Here is a 27930-nt window from a genome sequence, read left to right as displayed (position 1 = left end):
GTTTGGAAATAAGAAAGACAGAAGACCAATTTGCTTAATATCTGCCCCACTCAAATGAACCCCAAATTTGTTTGGCATTTATCCTTAAAGCACACTTGACAATGGGGCAACATGATGCTGAAATGCTCAAAGGCACAATTGTTCTGGGATAATCGGTTTATTCTCATTCACAGACTGTGCCATTCATTGTGTGCCCAATACAAATCCCCTTCTGTGCTAAAGGACAGAAGAGCTCTGGAGGTTTACTGGTCATGAATGAAAAGCCTCACACTATATCATGATAGAAGCTAGCAAATGTATCATGAATCCATGCCAGGGCATTACAGTGCAGGATAAAATAAAAAGCAATGCAGACTATAAACTCATAGGATAGCTGCTTCCCAGAATACTGAAAATATGAGCTAAATCCCAGTTCCAAATCTGTGCAGCAGGCTCCTTGACTAACACTTGGCTCTCAATAAAGAGAGGATTAAGCCTTACCTTGGGAGGTAGAAAAGAAACAAATCTCTAATTATCTCTACTAATGTACTCTGGCCATGATTTCTTTTTCTCTGGGGAAAAATAAGCTTTGTATTACCTAAAGTCTAATGTGTGTATTCTTTCAGTTAAATATGTTTTAAAGTATTAATAAGGTAACTTGTAACTTTTATTTTCTGGTTGTTAATTCACTTTCTAATAGGAATATTTTTAATTGTTCTTGCTGCCTATACACATGTTCATACTAAAAAGCACTTTTTAAAATATTTTACTCTGTAACCTGAAACTCCCTTTTATGTATGACCTAACCACTTGAACCACTACAGGAGAAGGAATTTTGGATTTGCAATCAAACAGTTTAATTTTTGTTACTATTTAACTAAATTATTGACAAATATTTGCAAAGCAAACTGTCTCTGTTAATGACTAAACACCATCGAGAACAGAAATAACCTTTCTCATTTAGAGAGGAATGCCATCCAAGGGGCAAAACTTACTATCTTGTTCTACCTCCTAGGGGAAAAGTTGAAGTTGGAAGAAAAATAACTGAGGGAAAAAACCACAGAAGTCTTGATCTAGAAAAATAAAATCATGGCTGAGTGGAGTGAAGAGGGAAGGAAACTGAAGGACCTGCTTTCTAAAAATGTGAGAGAAAAGTCAGTATGTGATTCTGAGGGAGAGAATGAGAAGTTAATGGCAGGCTGGTATTGCAGTTTAAAATACCACTAGAAAACCACATGAGATAGAACTTTCGGTCAATTTGGTGAAAAAGAAAGAGAAAAAATAAATGCAGAGAATAAAAAGATATATAGAAGTGAGGGAGACTGATAGGAAGAGAGATCAAGACGATGTGAGAGAGAAATATGGGTTGTTGCATGAGACAGATAACAAGATGTTGCACATGCAGATGAAATTAAAATCACCACAAAAACTCACTAAGTTACACTAAAGAAATAGGAGCTAGAACAGGAGCTAAAACCAACATGAAAAATAAAGAAAACTCTAACTTATCTGTCATTTTCTCATTTGTCCTAAACCTAATCTAAATTATACACAATATTGTTTGATTTAGAGAAAGTCAGGAAAGTTCTACAAAACGTTTTGCCTTTTTTTCCCCTGGAAAATGAAGTGTCCAAATCACAATTTTCCTGAAATGTTTCTATTCTATTAGGAAAAGTAGAACAAAATATGTTATTTTCAGTTATACTGAATTGATGTTAAGTTTGCCTAAGCAATCAAACCCCCTCATCTGGGGTTAATCTATAACTAAACTTTCCCTGTGTGAATTGTTGTAGGGTTTCTGGGGAGTTACTGTTCAACTACCACATTCTGTTCAATGGATTAACTTTCCCAAGGAGGATTGCAGCTTCCCATTTGCCAAAACTGTTACATTATACACTACTTGCAGCAAAACCTGTATGTCACTGGAGGCATCACCTAAACAGACACCTAGTCTAGAGATAAAAAGGGAATAAGGTACAGAACAGTTTCTTTCATAGAAATCCCCCTTCCCAGTCATACTGATTATTTGCTTCCTACACTCACCGCCTTTCACACCCAAAAATATTTCTTCTGTACTCCATGCTCTTACCAGTACTACATCTCCTTCCACATCTCTGTCACGTTCTCTCTGCCCCCTCCTTTACTGTCTGCTAGGGAGCCCAGTATGTCTGCTATGAAAGATAATAGGCTCTCCTTGGTATTTCGGGCACATTGGCCTGTCCAGGAATCTTCATTCTCAAATGGCTGTCACTCAGACCCTTTTCATGAGCCCACAAAACAAAAGCCTCTTAGCTGATGTTAGTTAAAGGGTCGATGGAATATGTGAGTGTGTTTGTAAAACATGGAGTCCTTGGTGTGTGATGACACAAAGGACGTATATTATAGGTTTAAAAAAAAAAAAACAAACATCTTTGAATTATGTGTTGTGATGTATATGCCCAGGGGTGTAACATGTATGCATATATGATAGGTGTGTTGATTATAAGAAATGTTTTCAGCTCCTGCTGATTTTTTCCTAGGACTTACTACAAAAGAAAATAGATTTACCAAAATCTATTACAAAAATATACAGTAAGATAGTTGCATTTAATATGTACAAAAGAAAATTAGTATTGGATCACAGATCAGTTGTAAGTAGATTTCTTCTGGTTTTTTGTTGTTTTTATTTTTTTTAAGACAGCAACTTCATGTATTTTACAAACTAAATAAGCTTATATGCAAAATTAACTGCTACATATTGCAAATTTGTAAGACATTTTAGCCTTTCCTTCTGGAATCAACTAACCCTAGAGGAAAAAACCTTTTCCAAGCTTTCTTCCAAAGAACATTTGTGTCTGAATTATGAGAGACCTAAATGATGAACCAGTCAAATGTTCTCCATATCCTGAGTAAATCAGCTTTGTCTCAGAGAGGAGCTGTCTTCCACCCCCATAAAGGAATTTCAAAGGTGTGAGTTACTCAATGTACTTGTATTTTTTGACAGAAATAACAGATGTTCTCAAGTTTCTCCAAGCTGTGACTCCAACTGTTGTGCTGAAAAAAGTCATGACCTAGCTCCTACAAACATATTAAAACTGATTTTTTTTCACTTTACATTTTATTAGCCGGTTACTTTGCTTATTTATACCTTTAAACATGATGCTTTCAACGACAAAGGGACTCATCACACACTAATTGAAACCAATGTCAGCACTCCAACTGAGTGCCAGAGTCCTTTACAAACATTGGCAAGCATACTCAGTGAACTCATGTTCAAAAAAGTCCAATATTTGCATAATTTCTAATGTCTTGTGGTATTCAGAATACCAAAACAATAGGTATGGGAACAAAAGAATATTATCAAGGATCTGTCCCTTTCTAATTACACCTCCTAATTTTATAAAAGAGGTATAATTAGATGCCTTTGTTTGAATAAAGCACATATAAGTCTGTGATGCAACTGTAGTATAAAGCTCATGAATTGGGAATTTAGTGCAGGATAGGACTAAATCATGATTCTGGTGAGTTCGTGGTGAATAAATGCACCCTTAAAAATACACAGCTATCATTTGTGTGTACATTTTAGTCCACCTTGTCCCCTACTTGTGAGCTTGACAAGATATAGCACATGATGTGCAATTTCTGAATTAGACACATAGCAATTAGTGTACCTTAGGGAAAGGGTAATAGCTGAGCCCTGTCCCAAACCTTTGCACCATGGGAGCCCTCACATGAGTTTCTCTCTACCCACCTCTCCATACTGACAAAACTTGCATGATTCCAACTAGTTTTAATATTTAAAAACTATTTTCTTCTCAAACTTGGCATACAAAACTGGTAACAATGGATGAGGAAAAGGCTGAGGTACTCAACAACTTTTTTGCCTCAATTTGCAATGGCAGCCTCTCTTCCTACACCTCGTGATTGGATGGACAGCAGCATGGGGACTGGGGGTGCAAATTCCCTCCCACTGTAAGTAAAGATTAGGTTCATGACCACCTGAGGAATCTGAATGTATGTAAGTCTAAGACACGATGAGATACATCCCAGAGTCCTGAGGAAACTGGCTGATATAGTTGCCAAGCCACTCTCCATGATATTTGAAGTCATGACAGTCAGGTGAAGTCCCACGTAACTGGAAGAAGGGAAACATAGTGCCCATCTTTAAAAAGGGTAGAAAGGAGGACCCTTGGAGCTACAGACCTGTCAGCCTCACCTCTCTGCCTAGAAAGGTCATAGAACAGATCTCCTAGAAGCTGTGCTAAAGGCACAAGGAGGACAGGGAGGTGATTTGAGACAGCCAGCATGGCTTCTCCAAGGGCAAGTCCTGCCTGACCAATGCAGTGGCCTTCTATGATGGAGTGACTACATCAGTGGACAAGGTGGGCTATAGATGTCATTTATCTGGAATTCTGTAAAGCCTTTGACATAGTCCCTCACAACATCCTTCTCTCTAAATTGGAAAGAGAGGGATTGATGGCTGGACTGTTAGGTGGATAAGAAACTGTTGGACAATCAGTCACATCCAGAGGGCACTGGCCAGCGACTCAGTCCCAATGGACATAGTGACATAGTCCCTCAGGGGTCCATAGTGGGACCTGTGCTATTTAATATCTTCACTAATGACATAGATAAAGGGATCGAGTGTACCCTCAGAAAATTTCAGATGATACCAAGTTGACTGGTGCTGTTGACACACCTGAAGGATGGGATGCCATCCAGAGGGACCTGGACTAGCTTGAGAAGAGGGCCCATGGATCAAGAGCAGCCCTACTGAGAATGACTTGGGGGTGCTGGTGGACAAGAGGCTGAACACAACCCAGCAATGTGCACTTGATGCAGCCCATGTCCTGGGCTGCATCAGAAGCAGCATGGCAGCAGGAAGAGAGGTGATTCTGCCCCTCTACTCTGCTCTGGTGAGACCCCATCTGGAGTTCTTTCCTAGCACAGGAAGGACATAAACCTATTGGAGCAAGTCCAGAGGAGGGCCATCAAGATGATCAGAGGGATGGAGCACCTCTCCTATGAGAAAAGGCTAAGAGAATTGGGATTTTTCAGCCTGGAGAAGAGAAGACTGAGGACACCTGATTTCAACCTTCCAGTACCTGAAGGGGGCCTACAATAAAAGCCAGAGACTTTTCACAAGGGCATGTAGTGATAGCACAAGGGGGAATGGCTTTAAACTGAATGAAGTTAAGTTTAGATTAGATACTAGGAAGAAATTCTTTACTGTGAGCAACCTTGTCTGGTGGAAGGTGTCCCCGCCCACGGCAGGGAGGTTGGAACTAGATGATCTTTAAGATCCCTTCCAACCCAAACCATTCTATGATTCTATGGTACTGAGAAAAACTGGTCCATACATTCAAAACTTGTCATGGACAGGCGTATAGAAAAGAGCATGAAAGTAGGTAAAATAGTAGTATTGCACAAAATTGATGCAGCCCATCCTGCATACATTAAAATTGCCTGACTGACAGACCATAGAAAGTAATTACCATGGTGAAATCATTAACTAGTTACTGTGTTAACTCTGGGGAGCTCTGCAAACAAAGATTCTCTTTTAGTCTGTCATTGACCCAGGAGAATAGTATCTTTCTCTTCCGGATTTATGAGCTGAAATAATAAAAGAGTTTGTTATCCAAGTCAGACAAGTCTATAACAGTAAAGCCTTCACTTAAAAGCTCTGTTGATAACACTAGTCACTAGTTACAGACATATTCATAATCCTGAGAAACTTTCTTAAGAATGATACAGGTTGTACTTTTTTACTTCAGGAGATATCAGATGAGTACTAAGCCACTAAAAATTATATTTAATTTTGTCTCCCTCAAAGCAAATAAAGTTAAATACACAACGCCTGTTTTCTTATAATATTGTCTCAATCAAAATATACTTTTGAAGAAAATGAAAGGTTTTGAGCGCTGTCAATTGAACAGATGTTATAAAAGTAATTTCTCTAGTGCCTTGTTTCCCACACTCGCCAAACGAATATTCAGAGCCCCAGCTCCCTACACATTCATGAGTAAAAAGACAATAATGTGTAGCCTCTGAGACTTTTTCAGATAAAGAAGGAGGGAGCCTTCCTCACCAGTAGTCAGAAATTTCATCTGTGTATGGTTTACTCAGAGAGTGTGTATATTATCTGAGTGACTGAAGTCAAAGGCTTTTGTATGAGGTACCTACTAAAATCAATACTTAACATCCAGACAATTAATAGGGTTTGCGGCTTGGGAATCAAGTCTTTCTGAATACTAGAGTCAGCTACCTAGCACTGTTTATTTGGTGTATACTCCATCTTTTAAAAGCATAAGTATTCTGAAACTTCATTGCCTGTCACCTTAATTAGCCAAACTACTAGACAATTAAAGAGACATTTTATTATCAGTACTTTTTGTTCCTGACTGCTAAAAAAAAACCACCCCAGTTTTGTCTTTCATTGCCTACATGGAGAAATTCTAAGAAATCTACTGAGAATTGTACTGAAATCACTGAGATAAAACTTTGTATAACTTATTACCAGTGAATGGCATGAGGGATTCAACATAATCACACAGGGACTGAAGCTCTCTCCTATCAACTGGCATGTGTGTTCATAACTGCTAGGACTGCACTCTTACTGGGCACTTTGAGAGTAGTTTTCACCCTTTCACTATCCAACCCATAGATTCCCTTGAGATTAGTCTAACAGGATGCAAATAATAGCTGGACATTTTTTCAGAGTTCATGAGCTTTGTTCCATGGTTGCATCACTGATTCATTCAATTAGGAAACTGATAATACTTGTTTTATAAAACAGAGAAGACATGTTTACCTTGGCGTTTTGAGGTGTAACTAGAAAAGGACAGGTCTTCAACAAACTGCTTTGGTTCCTGTGCCCATTATTTGTATTCTGAATACTTCAAGATGGTAGAAGTTATGCAAAGACTGGACATCTTTAAACTAGAGGCATTATAAGGTGATAAAGTAACGGAAAACACAGAAAGAAGGCAGGCATATTGCAGGTAGCTGTGACATAGCAAACAACCATACAGAAAAACAGATTTGTTTGCTTCCCATACATCTCTTTTATGTAAGCTGCCATATAGAATAAAATAAATGCCCTACATACACTCTAGTGTATTATGTCAATAGTCATCTTTATCAAATGTACTTGTAATCTTCCCAGAGAACGATATCAAAGCTATTTGACAAGACCTATTTTTCCTGAATAAAACAGACACTCCGTGGTCATGAATAAAAATGTGATCTTCTAGCTGCTAAATATTGAAAGCATGCAGATCTCAGTTCTCTAGCTTTCTGTCCACCTCTCAGTGATGTCTTAATTCTCTAAGAATCTTAAATTGCATACCCTGGCTATTAGCCTAAATTCTGCTCCAGCCTCAATCCTTCCAATTGGTTTTTGGAAGGTATAACTTAGAACAGAATATTCACTTCACTCTACCTACACATGAGATGACAAAATAACAGAATTTCCAAAAGGAACAGAATTGGGGAAAAAATGCCATTCTATATTAGCTCTCAATAAAACAGAATTGTGCAGAACCACATGTAGCTTCACTCTAAAAGACATGTGGTCACATGTTTGTCCAGCCAGCACTGGGGCTGAATTTGACTGTGATACTGGTAAGGGACCTGTAGAAAACACTACCATGCCCCCATCACACCATGTTGAGCATGGTTCTCACTGACTGAATCAGAGTGACTACAGCCCCTCAGGGTGCAGTCTGCTAATACTACTAAGCCAGTAACAGTCATCTGTCAGAAAAGGCACAGTTCCAGTTCCCCTCTTTCTCTCTTAGTCCCTGTGGCAAATTTGTTCCTGGAATCCACAGATTTAAGCAACTTTGGTATGGCAAATTAAATAGCCTATGCTGGAGCTACTTCCTGGAAGTATGTGATATACTTACAAACAAGACAAAAAGTTTGGTTTACTGTGTTTTTTTCATTAATACTGTTTTTAAAATTACACCTAAACCCACTCTCATTGTAGCTTGCATTGTATAGATAAAAACAGGCTGGTTTGACTCTGAAGTGACTATTATTTATTACTAAGCTTATAGAGAGGAGATGAGCAGGAAGAAGAGGTGATAACGGTTCACATGAGAAAGTGTATCTAGTAAAACAGTTATGTAGCTATGCTTAGACTTTGACAAACCTTGAGGCGGAGATGGGAGGCTTGGAAAAGCAGAGGAATAAGGGTTTAGGAGTATTTAGGCAGATTTTGTGCTATGCATAATCAGCAGCATGGATGAAAGCATGAAAGTGAATGTACAAGAGAACTTTAAAATATGGCGATTGTTTATAAAATGGCAGTGAGAGATACTTCTTGGTGATGTAGATTAAACATGGCTTGGAAAGTAAAAGAGAAGTCATTTGTATTTCACACAGTGAAGAAAAGGGAGCCAATAGCATTGCGCAAAAAATGAGGAGGGACAAGACTGGGACAATGAGCCAAGAAAATGACCTTTGCAATTGGATTGAAAGACAACGAAAATGCCGTTAAGTGCATATATGTTATGCACATAGTTCCCAGCAGCAGGTTGTTCTAGGCAGGTAGGGAGGCAGGAGGTCATGGGAGCTGAGAAGCACACCTGAAAAAGATAAAAAGCAGTAACAGGACAGACATCAACTGTTGAAAACAAACCAGAGCCCACAGACTAACAACTTGAACAGCCAATTTAGATGAGAAAAGAGCCAGTGCATGGGCATCCTAGCAAGTATCCTATAATTACAGGCTAGAAGTATTTCTAAGAAATTTATACAAATCTGAGACTGCAGTCTGGAAAGCAGCAGTAATGAAATCTACCTCAGAAACAGTGTCAGTCCTCAAGCACATACTGAATTTCAGGTAACGTGGACAGTTCTTGATGTTTGCTTTCTTAAAACATAGGTGAAGCTCAATTAAGTTTAAAGCAATTGCACTATATTTACTGTCTTTTTCCCAGTGTCTCTATAGTTTTCTCACCGGGATCTAAAAACTGTGAGCAAGCAGAGATGAAGGACGAGTCTTAAGAAAAGGCCTGTCTTCTGCCAGAACTCTTGGGGACACAAGAACTCTTGGGGGACTCTGACTGGGGGACACAAAGAAGATGTGGATTTGGATTAGCAGGCTACCCATCGATTCACCCAGCATACTGAATTCCCCTGGATTGTAAGGGCCTGGGTATGGTATAAAGAGTAAAGCAGTTCCTGCTTTGTCCCTGAAAAAAGCCTTTATTTTCTCATTCTGTCCAGGTGGTGTTCTGCCACAGAAAAGGGATTTGCTGTAAGCCTTTAAGTGTTGTACACTGACAAAATTTTTTATTAAAAAGTTCCATGTGGACAAATCAGACTACAGCACACATTTAGGAAGACTCAGGAGACCTACAGCAGGACTTTCATGCAGTGATAGCAACAAATACTGTGACAGCTAGCAAAATTCAGCTGCAAGCTGTTAATTATTGTGTGCTCCAAACCTCTTTCACGGACTAAAACCCTCTACAGTTGAATCTCTGTAGTCTCTGAAAAGCTTATCTGGAGTTTGTTCTCTGGAGGCTGTGTGGAGAAAGATAGTGACCCTTTCCCGACTAATTACATAGCTTTATCTGCCTTCTCAGATGGAAGATGAAATTTCAATTTTATATTGCTATATTTTTTGCAGCTTTTAAAAAATACTTAGTTTTGCACTTATCAAAACAAATGCTTTTTGACATATAGGGTTTTAAGAAATGACCCATCATCCTTTTCCCAGAAGGAGAAAAAGTCGTCTTTGGGATAGTCAATGCCTCTTTCTGTGCTTGCATACAGCCTGGTGGTTTGAGCACAAGCTGTATTCAGCCTGGGAAGAAATGACAGCCACCTCAAGGCTGCCTTACAGTGGGGAGATGTGACACCTTTCTGGCATGGCCTGTAAGGAATTAAAGACAGGATTACCCTGTGATACTAGCTCACAGCACTAGCAAGAGGAAATAGTCCTGTAAATCTTTAATATTTTGCATATTGTACCTTGTTAGGGTTTTCCTCCTTTCCTTTTCTAGGACTAGAATCAATTTCTGTTTCATTCTGATCTACAAGTCTATGAACTTCTAAATACACAGCCATCAGGTCTTAAAATCAGACAGTTCTTTATGGCACTCCGTCTGGGTTGTCTGGCAGGCTTTCACATGACACTGTCTTCTCAGCATAGTAATGTTTCATCTGGTCTTTGCTGGAACACAGATAGTTGTGATATCTTGGTTCACTATCTGCTAAATGCATTTATTGAGCAACACTTCTTACCTAAATAAAAGCATTTGGCCTTCATTTCTTACCAACAGATTCCCTCTTACTGAGTTATGAAATAGTTGTTGTCTTAATTCTCTCTATGTTGTTTTCATCTGTAATGTTTTTCTTTACAAAAAGAGGTTTATTTTGTCAGTCTTGGCTAGGTTATATCTGATCACTTTTAAGCCACTGTTCTGCATTTAAATACGAGGACAAGAAAAAGTACCCTTTTACAAACTAAGCAGGAGCTTGCATCTTGGAGATATTTTATTGTTTTACTGTATTCAGCAAATAGAAAACCACTAACCTGTGCTTATGGTATCAGCAGTCAAGGCTCTAGCTTATAAATAAAATTAATAAAATGTAACTACAGGTTTAACATTTTGCTTGTGTTGTTGCCAGCTCCCTCTTGTTTTTATAAATGATCTCCATGCACTCACTATAGAAACAAACCTCAAGTGCTGGCCCAGAATAAGAAAGTATTTGATTTTTGCCCCAGTGTTAGATTTTGAGTTTCTGTCTGCAGTAATTAATTATAAACCATCCCTCCCAGGCCTTCCTCTCTATTACTGTTTTTTAAACAGCAGCTCCTGATTTTGTATATGTGATGACTGTTATTGCTTCCCAGGTGTATTATTTTACATTTATCTATATTAAATCTCATTTCTCTTTCCTCTGTCCATCTCTCAAAAGCTGTCCCTAACTTTATTCTCCAGTGAGGAGAGATCCTTTCTCAGAGCTGCTTTGTTTATGGGATGCATTGCTAGAAGCACGTAATAGGTAAAATAATTGTGTAGCTCTTCTAGACTTTTCATTTCCTCTTTACTACATTCCAATTCTGCTCCCTCTGATGTAGTCATTGACTTCAATTCAATCAAGAACAAGCATTTAAAGAGCTGGCACATTGTTTGGATAATGGCAGTAGTCCAGTTATTGAAATTTCTTAATCCTTTGTTTGGATTAAATTTCTTGTTCTCTTCTGAAACAAGCATGGGGGATGAGAGAAGAGATTAAACCATATTACACTGCATCCCAAGCCTACAAAAAGTATTTCATAAAAGCAACTTATAAATACTCTTACTGTCTGCTGGTTTTCTGCACCTGAAGGAAGTTGTGTAATTTCATGCCAGCACCTTCATTTTGGCATATTTAGATTCATTCGTGTCTCTGCTGGCTTAAGTTTGATTTTTAGCTGACAGATATTTGGTTTTGGGCTAGCTTTTGGCACAGCAGCCCCAGTTCTGTACATCATCATTGATTTGTACCCTGATGTCTCTCAAGTCTTCTATAGTTCTCTCTGCATATCAGCAAAATTAAGATGAACTAGCTGAAAGCAACCCTTTGGGTTTTAGATAGCCTTTGAGAAAATCTTGCCCAGGAAGTAGACTTGCCCAATCCCAGCCAGCAGCCTAACTGAATCTGGGCAAGCCCCTCATACAGATAAGAAAGTGAATCTTTTCTACCAGTGTCACTTGAAATGTTCTTGAAATGCTCTATAGATGACAACAGTTACTGCAGTAGCCTTCTCAGGGGGTTAGGAGTTTGTGCTCCCTTCCTAGCTTTGGCACTAATGATCATGCAGTCCCGCAGGGAGTAGGCTCAGCAATGATGCTAATTAATTACTGCAGACAGGAGCTCAAAATCTAACATTGCTGAAAAATCAAATGCCTGTGCTTTTTGTCTGGAGCTGGTCTCTAATGGCTGCATTTGGGGAAAATCTTTAGCACAGCAAAGAGCAAAAGCACTCTCTCTATTTCTCTCTGTTGTTAAAATAATACAGCAGTGAAGAATTGAATAGTACCAAATGCAACAAATTAGAAAGAGGCTAAAATAACATCACAATAAAGAAAAATTAATTCTCAAGAGTTTTAAGAGTAGGGCACTCTTATGAAGGATACTGCTGAAAACATAAGACTGGAAGAGACCATCTGGGTCACTGAGCCAGTCCCTGTAAACATAAGTTGTCATTTAATAATCAGTGAGCCCAGAATGATCCACAGAATATTGACGCTGCATGTCTCCATACACAACAGGCTTCTTTCAACATCTTACAATAATCTTAAGACCTACTGAGAACAGAAAAAGTCACATCAATAATGTGCTTCAGGAAAAGAACAAGTGAAATCGTGGACATTGTTCATGTCTGAGGACACAGATTCACGTTCCAGCCTTTATCCTTTCCCCTTCTCACCACATGTACCAGCACACTGCATCAAGTCGGGTTGCAAGTTTAGCTGAAAACTCACTGTATAAAATAGTGATTAACTGTCAGCCACAACAACTCCCTGAAATCAGTGGAGAATGAGCAGTTTTTTGGTTTTTTTTTGGATAAGCTTAGTTCTTGGCTGCAAAGCTCCCTGAACCAACCTACTGTTCAGCTGCAAAAATACAGACCATGATAGCTCTTCGATAAGGATAAACTGCTATGGAACTGTACTTCGGGGATGAAATTTCTCAACCAAATGGCTATCTGCCACTGGAAGGAGTAGTTAGTCTGCCTCAAATGGCACTGCTATTCAAGAAACCATTTAATAATTGCTTACTTTTTATGGTGAGGTTTGTTTCCCTCTAGTTCAGCTCACCACAACCACCAGAAAAGTGGAAATGTGTGGCCAAGGAGGAGGGGGAGAAGCAGAATGACCTCGCTTTTTTTTGCACTGGCAAACTGCTAGAGTTGTGTGGTTACATCACAAAGCTGTGGTGCATAAGTGGTTCCCTTTGAATGCTCCTACCTGCTCCTGTACCATTCGTGTGCCAGCATCCATAATCATCCTGTGTTAGACAGGATCAATGATTAATTAAACTCAAGAAGTCTGGAGAAGAAAAAGCATCTTTTTTTTTCTGACAGAAGTGTTCCCTGATTGAGTTCATGTTAGAGCTGAACAAGATTTGCCTGCATAATAGCAGAACAAGAAAATGTGGATAGCTGTAGTAGACAAGTAGTTGGATGAGATGCGGACAAAATTTTCAGATTTTCCAAGGAGGTCCCTTCCTGAGTGATTGTTTGCAATAGCCTGTGTCAAACACAGAGCTGGACTACACAGCTTGCAGACATCCTTCCCAAATAACATTTTTGTGATTTTATAATTCTCTACCACAGGAATTAGAAGTAATACACCAGTAATCAGAACAGATTTTGTACGTGTTGAATGAGCTATACTAATAAGTGTATTTCAAACCCGCACAAGCTATTAAATGGCAATGTTTCTCTTACCAGTTTTTCATGTGGCCACACTTAAACCAGCCAGCTCTGCTAAATTTCAACTCTTCCTGGGTAAAACTCCTAATTGGGTGCTATTTCTGGAAAGCAGTCACTCAGAGTTTTCTCAGAAGACTGGCACTGTGCTCTCTCAGTGCTTCTTTGCCCCCATTCCTCCCTCTATTCCTCTTCTACTTTGAGCACAGCAATAGAATAGTTCTCTTCCTAATGTAGGACTTCTCCTACAGGAAGAAAAAAATTCACTCTACAACATAGCCTTTCCCTCTTCGTTTAGGAAATGAGTAATTAAAATTTATATGTATTAGTAGGATTTATGGATCATCTAAGTAGCAAAAAGGGACACTGTATGATAGAAGATCTGGCAGACATTGTTCATTTAATTTACAGCACATATTAGATAATGCAAACACATATTTAGAATGTAAGTGTCCCTAAAAGTTTTAGGGACTTCATCTACCAATCTATCAATATATGCAATGTATCCAGCAAATGTCAGCTGTAATATATAATAACTGGTTATTGGCTGTATGAAAAAAGAAGTAACTATTAGGATGTGACCTTGCTCTACACACAGCACCAGAAAAACGAGTGCCCATGATTCAAGAAGAACATATAAGTCCTAGAAAAAAAACCCAGACAGGTGGCAGAAAAAAATTATCCAGAGGTTGAAAAACAACATCTAGGGTATAAGATTTAAGAAATCTATTAAATCTGTTAGAGAAGAATGGTGACTGGATCACTGTACACAGATATACACATACAGAAAGAGTATTTGATCGTAGGGGAAGCTTTTTAGTCTTGCAGAGAGAAACATAACAGGATCTAATGACTGGAAACTGGAGACAAATTCAAGATTGAAATGATGCAATTTCTTAGCAGGAGGATAAGTAGACATTGGAACAACTTACCTGAGAAGGTGGTAGAGTCATCATTGCTTGGAGTCTTTAAGGTAAAATCAGGTATTTTTCCAGAAGTCATATTCCAGTCCAGCCTCTACCAAAACTCCTGAAGGAGATTAGGCAAAATGATCACTTGTTTGTAGCCTTCCAGAGAGGAAGCTTTTTCATACAAGTCTATGAATGTACCCCAAGAGAGTGCCCGCTATGCTCTTTGAGCTGGGGAACTGAGGCTGAGCCTACAGTATCAAATTTATAATGTCCCTTCTGGAAGAAATAGTGCCCTTGTATCCGAGGCACAAATCTGATTTAAATATTTATCATCTGCTAGCAGCAGATGGATTTTTAAAATAAATAAATAATTTTTTTAAAGAACAGAAATCAAACATATACTGCCTATAAATATTTACATAGTTTTCATGGATAATGTTGGCTTCTGTGTGACTCTCTTAAAAAGTCTTTTGCTAAATGCCATGACTTTATGCTGTGTATGCATAAATTTTCCTGGCAGACGCAGTGAGAAAAAACCTAATTGAAGATAGCACCAAAAAGAATTAAAAAAAATTTGAAAAATACACAACTTTATTTTCTTGATTCCTTATTCTGTGTGTGTCTTTGCTAAGCAATATTATTTTTTAAAATCTATGTTCCTGCTATTGAGTGCTCAGTATCACTGCCATACCTTGGACAAAAAAAAAAAATAGGTTGATGACATTATAAAGTTTACAATGATTGCTCAAATCTTCAGGGAACTGGATCTCTCCCTGTGACATTAAACAATTTACAAAACAACAGGAACAACTACACCAATATCAAGAAGCTATTTATTCTCATAATTTTAATAATTTCACAGATGTCATATCTTAATCTTAATGCTGCATAGTTCCTTGGTGACTTTCCACAGGTCAGTTATCACAGATCATAGCACTGTTTGGGTTGGAAGGGACCTTGAAGATCATCTAGTTCCAACCTCCCTGCCATGGACAGGGACACTTTCCACTAGACCAGGTTGCTCAAAGCCCCATCCAACCTGGCCTTGAACACTTCCATGGATGGGGCATCCACAGCTGCTCTGGGCAACCTGTGCCAGTGCCTCACTACCCTTACAGTAAAGAATTTCTTCCTAATATCTAATCTAAACCTAACCTCATTCCATTTAAAGCCTTTTTCCCTTGTGCTACCACTACATGCCCCTGTGAAAAGTCTCTCTCCATCTCTCTTGCAGGTCCTTTCTAAGCAGAGAAAGGCCACAATCAGGTCTACTCAGAGCCTTCTCTTCTCCAGGCTGAACAATCCCAACTCTCTCGCCCTGTCTTCATAGGAGAGGTGGCCCCTGATCATCTTTGTGGTCCTCCTCTGGACTCACAGGTCAATGTCCTTCCTGTGCTGGAGATCCCAGAGAGCTGGATGTAGTGTTCCAGGTAGGGTCTCATGAGCACAGGGTAGAGGGGCACAATCCATTTCTGTCCGGCCTGTATTCATGCTTGGGATTGCCCCAACCCAGCTGTAGGACCTTGCACTTGGCTTTGTTGAACTTCATGAGATTCACACAGATCCATCTCTCAAGCCTGTCCAGGTCTCTCTGATGGCACACCTCCCCTCCAGTGTGTTTCCCAAACCACACAGCTTTTTATTGTTGGCAAACTTGCTGAGGGTGCACTCAATCCCACTGTCCACATCACCTGCAAAGGTGTTAAACAGCACCAGTCCCAGTAGCAACCACTGAGGAATGTCACTTGTCATTCTTCCATTTGGACACTGGGCAATGACCGCAACTCTTTTGAATGTGACTATCCAGCCAATTCCTTATCTGCCGAGTGGTCCATCCATCAAATCCATGTCTCTCTAGTTTGCAAACAAGGATGGTATGCAGGACAGTGTCAAATGCTTTGCACAAGTCCAGGTAGATAATGTCAGTTGCTTTTTCCTTATCCATCAACACTGTAACCCCATTGTAGAAGGTCAATAAATTTGTCAGGCATGATGTGCCCTTAGTGAAGGCATGCTGGCTGTCACCAATCACTTCCTTATTTTCAGGTGTCATAGCATGGTTTCCAGGAGGATCTGCTTCATTATCCTACCAGATACAAAGGTGAGACTGACTGGCCTGTAGTTCTCCATGTCTTCCTTTTTCCCCTTCTTAAAAATGGGGATTACATTTCTCCTTTTTCAGTCAGAGGAAATTTCACCAAAGTGCCATGACTTCTCAAATACAGTGGATAGTGTCCACTTTCTCTGGTCCCGCAGGGCCTGTGGATATATTTAATCAGGTCCCATGAACCTGTGCACATTCAGATTCTCAGAACCTGCTCTTCTCCTACAGTGGGTGGTTCTTCACTCTCCCAGTCCCTTCTACAGCTTGGGAGCTGTGGCTGGAGCACTTGCCAGTGAAGATAGTGGCAAGAAACCCGTTGAGTACCTCAGCCTTCTCCATATCCTGAGTAACCAGGTCCCTCATTTCCTTCCAGAGAGGGCCCACATTTTCCCTAGTCTTTTCTAATTATTATCAGTGGCTCACTACATTCTAATAAAACTTCTCTCTCATCTGCCTGTCAAATGGAAATGAAATACCACAGAGAAGTTGCCAGAATGACCACTTGAGATCCTTTAAGAAATAAAAAAAAAGGAGAAAGATGTTCTAGTACCCTCTACCCCAGAGGTCATTCTGAACACTGCCTCTTGAACAATGTTTTTGTTTTGCTTCTTCATTTTACCTTGTTCTTACTAATAATCACTAGCCTTTTTACAAACATCAACTTGAATGTTCAAATTATTTTTGAAAGAATGCTATGCTTACAAATATATTAATCAGTTATTTAAAAAGACAGCAATTCTGCAGTGCTTTGGGGATATACTTGCCATCCAGTTACACAGACACAGAATTTATTTTGTAGTCATGATCATGTCTCTAACATGAAACATTGCTTTGTCTCACTGAAAGGAGAAGGCAGGTGTCCTGATAAATGTACTGGAGGAGAATGTGCTTTTCTCTTTGCCATACTTCTGTCTGCCTCCATGACCTTGCAGCAGATTCACAATTTCTATAAAGTTATGGTTACTGAAAAAATTACCATCCCCTTCTTTCCTGCTCCTCTCAGTACTTACAGTCTTAATTAAGAAGTAAAACAGAACAGTTTTAAGAAGCAGCTATGTTGGATGCCTATCACTGTATCACAGCAACAACTCAGAGCCTGAAATACACAACTAAAAGAGTATCTTTGGTTTTAACAGAAAGGGAGGTAATCCCTGGCACAAAGCCACATCTGACACCTGTATGTGGCAATACATCCGTTACTGCAGCTAAAGCCTACAGGGGTAATGAACAAGAGGCCACGGGCACATGATTTCTCTCTGGATGTGCACATATGGCTTGATGCAGCAGTATGTGCAGAATCCTCCAGCCAGGTCTGAGCCGGAGTCACGGGCACTGTGTATTTGCATGACCACAGTGTTGTATCTAACCTAATTAGCACCATGTCCAACCTAATTAGCACCACCTACCACAGGGTTAAGTACTTTGGGTGCAACAGCACTAATATGCAAGTCTACAGCTGCTGCCTCCTATTCCACAAGTAATTCAATGAATGTGGTATGTTAAGTCCTGTGCTCTGTTGCATGGGTAGAGGTGCCCTCTGTCATGTTTGTGTTGGGTTTTTTTTAAATAGCAAACACAGATGATTTTATTTTATTGCTTTCAAGGCAACATGTAGCTTCACTTACTGGTGTTTCTCTACAGTTTCTATTTAACTGAATAGGGAAAAAAAGTTTAGCATACCAAGATATTAAGATAAAATATGTTTAGGATATGCTTCCACATGTGTCTAAAAAGAACCCAAACAGTGAAAACAGCTAGGTGAAAAGAAATCCCTAAGTCTCTACGCTCAGCTGCTCATGTAAGTGCTGACTCTCTTCTCTCATGTCTCTGGGGCACTAATCTACAATTCTGTAAGATGTTCCTGTAAACTGCTTTGTAGCAATGCTATGTCCATTTGCACAAGCATGAATGAGGATCCAAGGTGTGAAGCATAAGAAAATAAGCCTCTTGTATTTATATATGAGCTTAGGGAAGTACATCTCCTTCAGGGCATAGCTTTGGGAATTTTTTATGGTTTTTTTTAAAAAAAATATATATTCTGTGACAGTTTAATCCATTTTAACTTCTTAAATAAACTGACAGAGTATGCCTGTTTCAAGCTAACACATGGACACATTAACTGTAGTAATGAAATCCAAAATTCCTATAAGCAACTAAACTGGGCATTATGAGCTGGCAGTTTACCATATGTGTCATGGTAGAGGAAACCTTGAGAGATTTGAAGGATGAAGCAATTGCTCCAGGAAGGGTATTCCATATGTTGAGGGTGACCAAAAGGACCTCATTAACACATCTACGAGAAAAGCAGATGGAGTAGATATGAAGGCTGAGAGAGAAGAGGACAGGGAATGACAGGAAAAGGCAAAGTTGTGAAGTGCTGTGGTGCAACTAAGGACACAGCTAAGCTGACAGAGCACCAAGCTGCTGCTGAGTGGGTGGGTTCCAGGGGCTCTCAACAGAACAGAACAGCCAGGTGAGCCCTCAGGACAAGAAATGAATGCTTCTGTACTGGGTTAGCTCCCACAGCTGACTCCCTTGGGTGAGATAAGCACCTGTGTTGGCACAAGGGAAGGGCCAGAAACCAACCCATGATGAAGGGCGAGGAAGGAGGCATAGCACTACTCTTTCAGCAGCAGCTGCCTGTTAGCTTGGCTTAGCTCTATCATCAAAATCATGTCGCAGCTTAATACCTACCAATGGTGCTACATAAACCGGCGTCAACCGTCGCTGCTCTGCAACCCCGTGTCTCTAACCACTTGTCTCTACCCCACACCCAACTGCCTGACAGACTCCATCGGAGAAATAAACTGGTTGAAAATGGCTCCTCTCCTCCCTCTCCCATGCTATTTTTCAGCCAAATCGGGTTCCTAATCTGGTTTACCACACAGCTGAGCAAAACAACTGTGCCAGCAAAACAGCAGGCATATCAAAGAGACAGGCGCGGATGGCTGGGAGCAAAACCTGTCTTAGGCCAGCACAGCTGCCAAAAAAATTGTCAGACTGCACTCTCAGAGGGCTACAGGGCTTGCAGAGACAGGGAAATCTATGGAGATACACTAAAGAGGTAAGTACAAAAAGGAACCACAGAAACAGGCCAGGGAGATAAGTGCAAGAACAGTGCTTCAAGGGACCTTTTTGACATGTCAGGTCAGGCATAGGGAAAAAAAGCTGTCATAAGCAGGATGAGAGATAACAAAAGTCTAAAAAAGCGTATCTGTGATGTGGACAGGGATAAGAAGAGGCTTTAGAGAAGAAAAGGAAATAAAATTCATATACATCAAGATAAACAGGCCAAAAAAAGAGTGGAGTCAAAGATGACTCCCATGACTCCTGATTGACAGAGAGTAATTGTGTGTCTTCTAGGCAGGATTGCAAAGTCCCTACCTGGGAAAAAACAGGGGTCCTTGTGTAGAGACTGCAGATGGAGTTTCAAGTCAGGAGGTTCTCTGAAACACTATACCACATTTCCTCTACAGGTGGAAGCTTTTAATCCTGAATGCCTTCCTATGTAGTTTTTTCAAATGAGCTTAAAAGCTAACGCACTTGCACTTGCTCATAATGGTAGAAGTGGCCAGGATCAACATCATTGCCACGCAGGACAGGGGTCAAAAATTTTTCAGATGCTTCATAAACCATCATGTAAGAATCCAGAATGGGCCACAGCCACTTCTCTTAGCCTTTATCTTTGTGGGGGGAAAAGGGATATTCAGATTCAGAAGCCTTGACTCTACCTCCACTGTAATTTTGCTACTGTCAAAACCTAGAACTACAGCTGCGAGTGTTTAAGAGCTGATTTTGATGACAAATTGTTACATCAGGATGGAAAATGAGTCCACATTTGTCTTTTTCAGTAATGGAATGAAAAAGTAAGCCACTCTCGACTTTCGGAGTTATACTCAACTTCAGAAGATATTTCCATGCAATCTTGTCTCCTTCAGTGCCACCCAGTGGAATTAATGTGAAATATCACTCTTTTGCACAGGGAGTTTATACAAAAATACAACAGCACACAAAACAGCTTTATGTTTTCAGGAGGTGCTGTTCATACCAGGTAAATTGCAGGTTGTCAGGGATATTGGTATAACAGTAATGAAAAACAGAACCATGATTTCCAGTAGCTATAATTCAAATTAGATCTGACATTGTTGCTTGTAGTTTCAGGAAAGCTACTTATATAATTTCTAAAATAGTTATTTGTGTCTGCAAAATATGTAGGACATACAAAATTCATACTGGTACAGCACAGTATAAAGATTTAACAGCATCCATTTATGTAATGCACCTACCCACAACTCAAGCCAATAAAATATTAGTTGTAATTCTGCTTCTCCTCTGAGGCACAAATAGCTTGAGCAGGGATATCTAGATTTATAGGTGCTTACATGATCAATAATACAAGTATTTTTAAAACATATTCACACACATCTATATGGCATTACATATGTGTGTATGCACACATGCATAAGTACTGTATACAAATAAAATGTAGATATGTTATAGCCTCACAATAGATTCTTTTTTCACATAAAACCTGCTTTCTCTTTTAGTACTTTCCTGAATCCTCTCAAATTACTATGAACTCATGCCAATATTTGCATTAACATTCCTAAGGCCGTTTTCTTGCTTTTTCTAACTCCAAGATAGAGCTGTCTGCTAAAGGCCTAAGGCTTCCTACCTAAAAACTCTTTACAGGTAGCATGCAAGATGGATTTCTGCAAACAAATGGATTTCTACCTCTTTTGTTCCTTTATAGCATACAGAAAAGACAAGAAAATACCTTTTACTATATTAAAAAGTCAGAATATTTTCTTGGTCTTACTTACCCTAGCAGATGTCTACTGCAATGGAAAAAAACCAAACCTATTGAAATGCTAATGTCTCTGTGCTTCTGAGTTTTAACTTTCCTTTCTCTAAGTCTGTTCAAATCCCAGTGGTTTCTCTGTCAATGCTCCACTTCCCATCACAGCTTGTCCCTTTTCTCAGAGTCAAGACTTGATTCTGTTTGATTTTATCTGCTCTACCAACGTGCTCTCATTCTTCTGGTTTCCTCACTGGCTATCCTCTCTCATGTCTCTTAGTCCTAGGCTCCTGGCATACAGTCCCCTACCGATTCCTCATCTATATTAACTTGTTCCCTTGCCTTGAACTCATTCTCCTTCATTTCTCCTTGAGAATTTAATTTTCTTCCTCACCTAATCCCAGTATCCTATTGCTCTATTGCTATCCCTATTGCTCTAATGTTAAGGTTTTCCACGCCCAGTAGTTTCAGTCTTGCCATATCCCCTGCCTCCACATTTAATGTTTCCTTCCCTTCAGTCTGGTCCTTGTTCCCTCTCCATTCCAAAAAGACACACTCAAGCACCCATGAAGAAGAGAAGACAGCAACTTATTGAGAGCACAGGGTATGGTTACCATAGCCTCACTCTCAGTCCACAGACCCATCCCAGTCCATAGTGGCAAACAGTGGCCTCTTTTGGGCTCACAACTAGGGGACACTTGACTGCAGTACTTGCAAGGATGGTAGGGACACATGCTAATTCAGGAATGTGGAAAATTACTTTCTTCAAGGCTCATAAATTATGATATGTGTAGTCAGAAGACAATACATCGCCCTCCTGGTTCAGTTTTTCCTGACAAATTCCAAGTTTGCTCTAAAGCATAAAGGCATTTAAGAACCTCAAATATAAGACTTCCACAATAATTTACTCTAGACAAAGCCCTTTTTTCTTAGATCATGCTTGGCAGCAATAAAGTACACTTACATCCTCAGTATGGAAAATTTCATGCCAAACCATGGACGTTTAGCAAGCGGTATGTTACCTAAACCATAATTTAGCAAGCAAAATCTACAAGTGATATGCTACCTTTAGCTGTAGTTAAAGTTTAACAAACTCATTTAAAGGACAACAACCCTATTCTAGGCATTGTTATATATATTTAAAGTATAACATATTACTAAATGCAAAATAGTATTTAAACTAGTAATAAGAACATGTATGTGTAAAGGAAAATTATTAGAAATTTACCTCTTCATTTTTATGATTTGTTTTATACTCTGTAATTACTCAATGTATTTTCCTCAGCTAAGCAATCTCAGAAGAGTGGATGATTTTGTAATCTAGATCTGCTTATGGTAGCATAACAACAGTTGTGTAACTGTGGTGAAATGAAAACACAGATTACTCTAACCTCACTTCCATTGACAAGCCTATATAGTAATTAATGCTCTTCTCGCAAGTTCTCTCTTTTATTCTCTCTTTTATTCAGTTTGCTGAACAGTAATAACTGGCTACCTTGGCATGTGCAGACATGTCTCCCTGGTAGTGTTGTCCCTTACCTGGCTAGGAGACCTTCAGTGATCTGCTCCAGCAGAATGCATAACATTATCTTGGGTAACAGCAAAATGTCTCTTCCCCATCCTTCTTCCAGACGCATTTCTAAAAAACACAAGCCAGAGCTCTCCAGTGTTTACTTATAACTTATAGCAGGGACCAACCTACAGATGGTGCTCAGGGGATTATTGTGCCAGGCCAGTAAGATCCCACTGTTATTGGCTTTCTGTGGCAATAACTTGCAACAGCTCTCTTTGCATTGTTCTGATGTTAAGGGTACACTTCTCATACAAAGCTGAATAAAGAATGTCACTATATATTAACCTTAACTGCACAGAATATAATTGAACTCAATGGCAGCTGCTGCCCTCTGTGTTTCAGTGGGACTTAACTTTGAAGAAATAATAATTCATTGGTTTATAAAGGCAGAAATAAACTTATTATACAGAAAGTGCAGGTGCAATACTGTGATTGTAGACACTGGTATGATTCACCTTGAGATTTTAGTTATATCTTGCCAAAAGCAGGTATTATCAAGATCCAGATGACTCTAACAACACTACTATTGGTGTAACATTTAGAAGTTCCTTCCCTTTTGTTTCCCTAGTGGGAACAAAACCATCTCTTTTCTTCCAGTGTTGAAAATTAAATGCACAGCAATAGCACGATCAGCAAGATTTTTAACTTCAAAATTGCCTTTCCTGGTGAGAATGAAAACACTACTTGTTTCATTTTTTTTAAATTAACAGCAGTGTTTTTCTCTCTTTTCTAATACACACACTTGTATAATCAACCTAAGACATACTATGTCTCTAGTGCTCAGAGAGCACTGCAGGTATACGCCTATGTTTGATTGTGCATGACATCCCATACTCCAGGACTAGGATTTATCCCATTTCCAGTATGATTCAAGCACACAACATTAAAGTAGAAAGACTATGACTGGAAAAAGAGGTAGAGGGGAAGACAAAAGGTTCTTTTTTTGTTTTAGTCGTCTTTGTACCAACAACACCAATACATTAATGCAGTAGGAGCATCAGAGAAAATTTAAGAAGAGAAAATTAAAACATAAGGTACCAGACCATAGAAGTTGTTCACTACAACAAAAACTGTTGTGAGCTGTTCCAGGTGTGTTCAGGACCGTCCTCTGACTTTTCTCTAGCTGTCACCTATGTTTGTGTTCACACATATGGTCAGTGGGCAAAGAGGTGGAACAGCTCTCAGTTCATTTGTCCTCTAAAACTGGGCAAGAAAAAGTTGGTTTTATCAGTCCTTGAGCCACTCTAGGACCAGATAATGTACTAAGCTCTGTAGCTGTGCTGAGTCTCCAACATTCTCTAGAACAATGCTTTTGTAGGAGCCTGGGACTCATAGGTGAGACCATACAATCTGATGCACATGGGGTGACCAGGAGCAGCCACAAAGCTCTGAGGTGTGGAGTCTTACCTCTGATGTTTGGCTGTCATTAACCCAGCAACACTAGAATATGACTTCTGGGGATCGCTCTGAGTGTACGAATGCCCCTATCACCCTCCTGACCCTCCTCAGCTCCCACTCTTGACTGGTACATGATCAGCTCAACGTGGACTGGTCCTTAGTCACTTCACTTGGTAACTCAGATGCTTGTGGAGGAGGACAGGGCATTTTCACCTGTGCTATTTGCTCTGCTACTTCTGCAAGAGTACAGACAATCCTGCTGCAGCTGAATTGTCTGTTGAATTCCTGCTCTGGTACTAAGAGCATATAACATCGAGCAGGCCTTGTTGAAATCCTGCTGTCTCTGAGGGTCAGATCTCAAGCCTGGACCAAGTCCCAATCAGCTTCATTAAAAATAAACTGGTTCATTGAAGAGTGTGAACAAACAGGCTGGCAGCACAGACAATCTTGTCTGAAGTGCAAATTCAAACCTATGTTTGCAGGGATTCCATTCACCCTTCCATTCTAGGGCCTGTATGGACCATGAAGTCAAGAACTGTGGTATCACAGACTCAGGAGTCTAGGAGACAGGCCTACCTCACCCAATGAAAACCCTAATGTGACAAATCATGTCCTTCATATATTTGAGCCTATATTACCAGATAGCCACACTGATACAACTAATGCCTGGAAACAAATATGGGAACCACAGTGCTGTTTCTAAACCTTCTGAAATTGTTTCTTAACAAACCCATTGCTCCAAGACACCCACACTAGAGAGGGTACAAACTTTCTGCCCTTTTCTTCCTCTACATGCACATATAAAACAATAGAGAGCCTGTCAGCTCCATCCCACTCATTACTGTTTGCTTGCTCTCTGTCACTGAATTATTCTTGCCAATGTACAACATAACACTGTGTGGGCTAATCAGGAAAGTAAAGGAAAAGTACTTCCACTCTAACAATGGATAAAGAGCAAAAGCGGATTGGACTATATTTTTCTGACTTAGTTTCCTTAATCACTTAGTTTTTGCTCCACAGAGGTGTTCTAATTTAAGCCACTACACAACAATTTCCACAAAATAAGGCATTTAAGTCCCTTAAGGAGAAACACTCCTTCCTTAAATGCAATCTGTCTTGTAGTTCACTTCATGATGACACGTAGGTATTAAAAACTGAAAACTTAAGCAAACCCAGACTTTTAATTCAGAGAGAAAAATCAATACAGCTCTCCAGGGACAGCCCTTTAGAAATCAAAATTCATTCCTCTGTTGCACTGATTCAGCACGCACCATCTTGGCAGACCAAAGCTTGTGATATTTTCACAGTGTGCCTATTACTTTTTTACACAGAGTTCTCCAAACGGTTTTGAATTAAATTCTGGGGTAATCTTTTGCAAATTAAATGCAGCCTATAGAGCTGCAAGAGCAAATAGAAGAACCTTTTGTAGACAGCAGTCCTCACTTAATGCTTCCTCCAAAAGGCTACAACAACCCATGTCCTTGGCACCACTTTCCTGTCACACGCCGACGCTGCAAAATGTGGAATATGTCAAGATTATTTTAAGTCAGGATGGTCTTTGATGCAAGCCTAATCAGCAAGTAAGGAGACCTAATCAGTGGAACAAGCAGCAGCTAGCATTCCTTCGTCAAGGACAACCGGGAACTAACAAGCTTAAAGGATATAGTAAATCAAGATGTCAATGTATATCTATGTATATACATTGTTAACTTGGCGAAATACTCAAGGTTCATATATCCTGCAGGTGAACTATTGCAGAATCACAGAATATGCTGAGTTAGAAAGGACCCACAAGGATTATCGAGTCCAACTCTTAGCCCTGCACAGGACCATCCCCAAGAGTCACACCATGAGCCTGAGAGTATCATTCAAACGCTTCTTGAGCTCTGTCAGGCTTGGTGCTGTGGCCACTTCCCTGGGAAGCGTGTTCCAGTGACCAACCACCCTCTGGGTAAAGAACCTTTTTCTAATACTCAACCTTAACTAAACCTCCACTATCACAACTTCAGGCCATTCCTCAGGTCCTGTCACTGGTCACCACAGAGCAGAGATCAATGCCTGCCCCTCCTCTTCTCCTCACAAGGAAGTTGTAGACTGCAATGAGGCCTCCCCTCAGTCTTCTCTTCTCCAAGCTGAACAGACCAAGTGACCTCAGCCACACCTCATACAGTTTCCTCTCAAGGCCCTTCACCATCTTTGTTGCCCTCCTTTGGATGCTTTCTAAGAGCTTAATATCTTTCTTATATTGTGGTGCCCAAAACTGCACACAATATTCAAGGTGAGGCTGCCCCAGTGCAGAGCAGAGCAGGACAATCCCCTCCCTTGACCAGCTGGCGATGTTTTGCCTGATGCCCCCCTGGACACGGTTGGCCCTCCTGGCTGCCAGGGCACCGCTGACTCATATTCAACTTGCCAGTGACCAGGACCCCCAGGCCTCTTTCCATTGCACTGCTTTCTAGCATCTCATGCCCCAGTCTGTATGTACATCCAGGGTTGCCCCACCCCAGGTGCAGAATCCACCATTTTCCCGTGTTGAACTTCATATGGTTGGTGATTGCCCAGTCCTCTAATTTGTCAAGGTCTCTCTGCAGGGCCTCCCTGCCTTTGAGGGAGTCAACAGCTCCTCCCAGTTTTGTGTCATCTGCAAACTTGCTTAGTATCCCTTCCAGTCACGCATCCAAGTCATTTATGAAGATGTGGAAGAACACAGAACCTAAGATGAACTCCTGCAGAACCCCACCATATTATAATACTAAAAATCATGCCTACAGGTCAAAAAGATTCCTGCCCAGGTAAAGACCCTTCCCCTGAGCATGCGTAGAAGCTAACTGAAGAAGCTAATTTCCATAGCTTGTATGGAAATTACTAATTAATCATAGTAGAGGGGCTGTGCTCGGAAAGTTACTAACTCTGAACTTCTGTGTATAAATAATGGCACAAAAAGTATGGAGAGGTGTGCTTGATTTGTGGAATACCACCAAGCACCCAGGCTTGCGCAACTCTGAAATAAATATCAACTCTCTGTCTCTCGAGTGTACAGTTTTTGGCTTATTGCACATCAGGTAACAAATCCAATTTTGTGGACAACACCAAGGAGGAAAGGAGAAAAGGACCTTAGGATTCCTTTTCCTTTCACCGGCAGAAAAGGACCTGGGGATGCTGGTCAACAGCTGGTCAAGCATGAGCCAGCAGTGTGCCCAGGGGGACAAGAAGGCCAATGGCATCCAACGGCATGTATTAGAAATAGTGTGGCCAGCAGGACCGCAGCAATAATCAGCCCTCTGTACTCGGCGCTGGTGAGGTCACACCTCGAGTATTGTGTCCAGTTTTGGGCCCCTCAATTCAGGAAGGACACTGAGGTGTTGGAGCATCTCCAGAGAAGGGCAATGAAGTTTGTGATGGGTCTAGAGAGTAAGTCTTATGAGAAGGACTCCCTCTAGCTGAGGGAGCTGGGGTTGTTCAGCCTGGAGCCTCTCTACAACTACCGGAAAGGAGGTTGTAGCCAGGTGGGAATGGGCCTCTTCTCCCAGGCAACCAACGACAGGATGAGAGAGGAAATAGCCTCAAGCTGCACCAGCGGAAGGTCAGGCTGGACATTGGGAGGAGTTTCTTCAAAAAAAGTGCGATAAGACACTGGAATGGGCTGCCCGCGGTGGTGGAGTCACTGTCCCTGAAGGTGCTTAAAAACTGGACGAGGCACTTAAAGCCATGGTCCAGGTGACAAGGCGCTGTTCGGTCACAGGTTAGACT

The 27930-nt window shown here is 40.4% G+C and overlaps 1 long non-coding RNA gene across 1 annotated transcript in view; it reads right to left on the bottom strand.

Moving 5' to 3' along the window:
- LOC127472356 (uncharacterized) overlaps positions 1-19097 on the bottom strand; it is a 50340-nt gene extending 31243 nt beyond the window's left edge. Inside the window, exons 1-2 of the long non-coding RNA XR_007904973.1 lie at positions 18998-19097; positions 14329-14425 (exon numbers count right to left, since the gene is read on the bottom strand). This is a non-coding gene — a long non-coding RNA (uncharacterized LOC127472356). The remainder of the gene's footprint in view (positions 1-14328; positions 14426-18997) is intronic.
- Positions 19098-27930: the final 8833 nt, after the last annotated feature.

The sequence above is a fragment of the Manacus candei genome, unplaced genomic scaffold (assembly GCF_025592945.1).
Source record: "Manacus candei isolate 608988 ecotype Guabito, Panama unplaced genomic scaffold, ASM2559294v1 h1tg000028l, whole genome shotgun sequence".
NCBI classification, from domain to species: domain Eukaryota; kingdom Metazoa; phylum Chordata; class Aves; order Passeriformes; family Pipridae; genus Manacus; species Manacus candei.
Note: the sequence above shows the minus strand (reverse complement) of the source record. Positions and strands in the feature narration are given on the sequence as shown.